The following is a 4,311-nucleotide window of genomic DNA, read 5'->3' as shown; positions in this document are numbered from 1 at the left end:
ACAAGGTAAATTGCTCAAACCAGTAGCCAGCATCTCCCCCATAACCAGATTATATCAGTCTGGGAATCAAGGGATAGAGGTAGCAGTGGCCCCTCTCACTATGACACAAAATAACCCCTGAAAGAAATCTTGCTTCCTGTTTGAGATTGGGCTTAGAGACCTAGGAGGAATGTTTCTGTCAGGGAACACACAGTTCCATTCAAGTGGAAGTTAAAACAGTCTGACCCTCAGCCATTTGCATCTCACTGACGCACCTCTGTTCTAGTACTCAATGCAAAATGATGGCAACCCAAGAAGATAGGTTTATCGAGGTCTCAGAGCCTGTATGAATGAAGATTTGGTCTGCCCTACCAAGTAGCAAAGCCCCACTCAGCCCAGGAGAAGGTAAGACAAATGTGGAATGGGTGGTGGGAAAAAAAAGCTGTGTTTATCTGTTTGAGCTTTGTGGCGTACTACAGAAACAGGTTTGGTAGCAGTTATGCAGTAACGTTTTACGTTGATTAGTTTAATTGTTTTCCTCCCTCCCACTTACTCCTAAACCCCGCCCCATACTTTATATGAAGGGCACTAGCAATGGCTAACATTTAAACTTCGGGTAGGACCATGACTGAATTGAAATCACACTGCAATGATACAACAGTTAGTAGACCTTATGAGATACTATGTGCTGGGAAAAGATAAGAGTGGATGCAGAGAGCTGCTGTACCAGATCTCTTCCATTTGCCCCAGCCAGCTCTCTGCATACCTGAGGGGGTGGGGGTGCTGACCTGGATGGCCTGCAGCAGTAGGCTTTCCTGATCTCAAGGTTCTTGTTATATTCAGCTAATGGGAGACATGAGCAGAAGATCAAAGGGTGGGAGAAAAGTGAAGTTGAGGTCATTATTCCCCTGATTCTCTTCTTGCTGAGTCCCTATGGATTGACTGTGTCCCTCCACTATGAGCTCCATACAGCCCTCTGTCTGAGTTTTGGTAACCATTCCCTCCCTTTGCCCATTCACCAAGCCCTGTTGTTATTAACTCTAGAGTAATGCAGCATTCCATGTTGCTTTCACTAAACCCTGCCTACACCTTTGTCCCTTTGTTAAACTGTCCTTAAGAACCTAGTTTGAGGGTGCCCTCTGTTTCCTGCCAGGAACTTGACTGATACAACCAGGTCCTGTGTACAGCGCCGGAGTTACAAAAATAAAGAACACATAGTTCTCAGCCTCGAGGAACTCATGTGTCTTAAAGGAAACATGTGAGGTACACTGTTGGCTTAACTGGATAATTCTGGTTCAGTCTCTTATGATACGGTAGTTAAGGTGCAGACCGGGGCTGCAGTCATCTGAAGGTTTCACTGAGCTAAGAAGGATTGGGTGTCATTTTTTAAAAAGTTTTCCATATATTATTGATTCCTTAGATGAATATTTTTAGAACAAAATGACATACTTGATTATTTCTAACTCATTAGTGGTGCGTTTTTAATTGACTTCATTCAGTCATTCATTCATTTATTCAATTTCCAACTCTGATGATTGAATGTTCTATTTATTATGTCTATGAATTCTTTGTTTTTCACAGAGGTTTTAGAATCTTCTAGAAATATCTACATTCTTCCTGCTGGATTTTCACTGGGCTTCTACATAATGAAATTAAACTCTGAGTAGCATTCTCCCCACAAATTTCACACCAGACTGCTTCTTTTGGAACTAGAAATAGCAAAGGAGAACAAAATGAAGTGGTCTAGACCAGGAAGAAAAACATATATTTTCAGCTTATATTTTATTAGAGGTGACTTGCCAGTCAGATGATATGTTAAAATTATCCAGGATAAAAAGAAGAATGAGTAGTTTTATGAAAACATTCTTTGTTTGTTTAAGCACTTCCCTGAGGAATTATGCACAAAACTAAAATTCTAGATGACTTCAGCCATGAGCCAGAGATATAGATCTTTGAGAAAGAAGATAATTACGAAGAAGGTCCCTTTGTGGCTAACTGGGCTCAAGTTTGAAAACAGAACCTAGAGCAATGTTTCTTGCTGCTCACCAAAGGTTCTTGGGAGCCACTGAGCTGGCACCAAGGACCTGCTGATCAAACTTTGGCACCTTTAGAAGCGGAGTTGATCACAAGACAGACAAATGGCTGAAAATGCTAGAAAAACAAACTAAATGGAACACCATTCTTAGCTCATCTCTTAAGAGTTGTGAAGTTGCAACTACCCTAAAAATTGAAGCCTCAGGTTCAGTATTCAGATTCAATGGAAAATGGATCGATTATGTTTTCTTTTCCTGGAGTTGCATTTTTATTGATAAAGGCTTAAGAATGCATTATGTCAGTTGGAGAAATATTTCTAGCTAAAGTTGAGAAGTTTATTAACGTTCACCAAAATAGGTTTTTGGTTCTCTCTGTTGTCCTCCATGGGCCTGAGCAGAGATTCCTGGGTAGTACCTTACAGATACTTCCAGGGCACAACATAAAAAAGCTATTAATCTTATGTGCACTATAGTTAAGATTACCTCCAAACTACACATAGAGTAACCTCATTTCTGTTCTACAGAATAATAACAACTAAAGCTGACATCCTTGAGCAAAGTCCTGTTTGGAAAACACTTCAAAAGATAAATATGAGTGATCCATTTAACCCAAATTAGAGTATCAATTACAAATGTTCCTTTGGAAGAATCCTAATCCTAATATGTTAAAAGCCAGGGGCCATCACAACTGAAACAACCAGACAGATGACCAAACAGCAGGCTACATGGGGTGACTAGGCCAGCAGGGGAGTTAGTGAGGGACGACCAAACGACTGAACAGCAGGTTGCGTGGGGCCACCAGGCTGGCAGGTGGGGCAGTTGGGAGTGACCAGGATAGCAGGGGGCCCAGTAAGGGGCGACCAGGCTGGCGGCGGGGGGGAAGGGAGGGGAAGTTAGGGGTGACCAGGCTGGCATGGGGGGCAATTAGGGGCGATCAGGCAGGCAGACAGGTAAGCAGTTAGAACCAGTTGTCCTGGATTGTGAGGGGGATGTCCGACTGACAGTTTAGGCTCGATCCTGGGAATTGGGCCTAAACCAGCAGTTGGACATCCCCCAAGGGGTCCCGGATCGGAGAGGGTGCAGGCTGGGCTGAGGGAACCCTCCCTCTGGTGCACAAATTTCACGCCAGCTTTCTTCCAGCTTAGAGAATGCACTTTCCCTTTCTACTAAACAGTGAAGACTGCATTTACCCAGCTGAATATGAAGCACCAAAGATGCCTCATTGGACCACAGCAGAGCAGAGTGGAACTGTTTAACCAGAGAGGGCCTGAGGGCTGCCTTACCCCCAGGGCCACCTCACAACCATGCTGTTCCACCACCTGCTGCCTCATAATTGAGCTATAACACTATTGAGCTGTTCCACAGCCATGCTGTTTCACAATTGTGCTGCATCACAATTGAGCTGTCTGCACTGAATAAATTTTCTTTCTTCACTGCACTCCAGATTGGAAATTCCTGTTGGGGTTGAATTGGCACCAACAACCATCAGTTGATATGTCTATTCAATGCTTTCAGAAAAGAAGGTAGAAATATGAAGTTTCAATCTTGCTATGAATGTTCTTGCTTGTCTCCTTATGTACATGTGCAGAAGTTGCTGTAAGGGTACATTCTAGTGGAACTGCTGGGTTACAAAGTATGTGAATGTTGAACTACTAAAATATTACAAATTGAGTCCAAAGTGGTTATATACTAATATATTTATCATCCCACAAGCAGTAAGAGTATCTATTGACATTTGAAACTCAATTTTAGCTTAGTGGGTTTTATGTGGTATTTCTTTATTGTCTTAATTTGCATTTCCTTAGTTACTAATGAAGTTGAGCAATTTTTCATTTTAATTCACCATCTATGTTTTTTCTCGGTGTGAAATCTGTTTTCATATGTTGGGGCAGTTTTCCCATTGTCTTTTTCCTGTTTGTCTTTTTCTGCTTTTTAAATAGTCATAACCTGAACATTACTTTCTTTGTTAGTGATATGTGTTCAAATATCTTCTCTGTATGTAGATTGTTTTTGTATTTTCTTATTAGTGTCTTTTGATAAACAGAGTTCTTAATTTTAATCTAGTCAGATGTATCAATCTTTCCAATTAGAGCTATTTGTGTCTTATTTAAGTCCTTTTTTAAAAAAATTAGATCTTTATTGTTCAGATTATTACAGTTGTTCCTCTTTTTTCCCCTTATAACTCCCCTCAACCCAGTTCCCACCCCACCCTCCTCCCTCACGCTCCACCCACTATCCTCATCCATAGGTGCACGATTTTTGTCCAGTCTCTTCCCGCATCCCCCTCACTCCTTCTACC

General features: G+C 41.7%; 1 pseudogene; it reads left to right on the top strand.

The window, feature by feature from the left end:
• The first annotated feature begins 2,127 nt into the window (after positions 1–2,127).
• Positions 2,128–2,630, top strand: LOC102757361 (annotated as a pseudogene).
• Positions 2,631–4,311: the final 1,681 nt, after the last annotated feature.

The sequence above is a fragment of the Myotis davidii genome, unplaced genomic scaffold, assembly GCF_000327345.1.
Source record: "Myotis davidii unplaced genomic scaffold, ASM32734v1 scaffold152, whole genome shotgun sequence".
NCBI lineage: Eukaryota > Metazoa > Chordata > Mammalia > Chiroptera > Vespertilionidae > Myotis > Myotis davidii.
The sequence above is the reverse complement of the archived record's forward strand: the minus strand, read 5'-3'. Positions and strand labels throughout refer to the sequence as shown.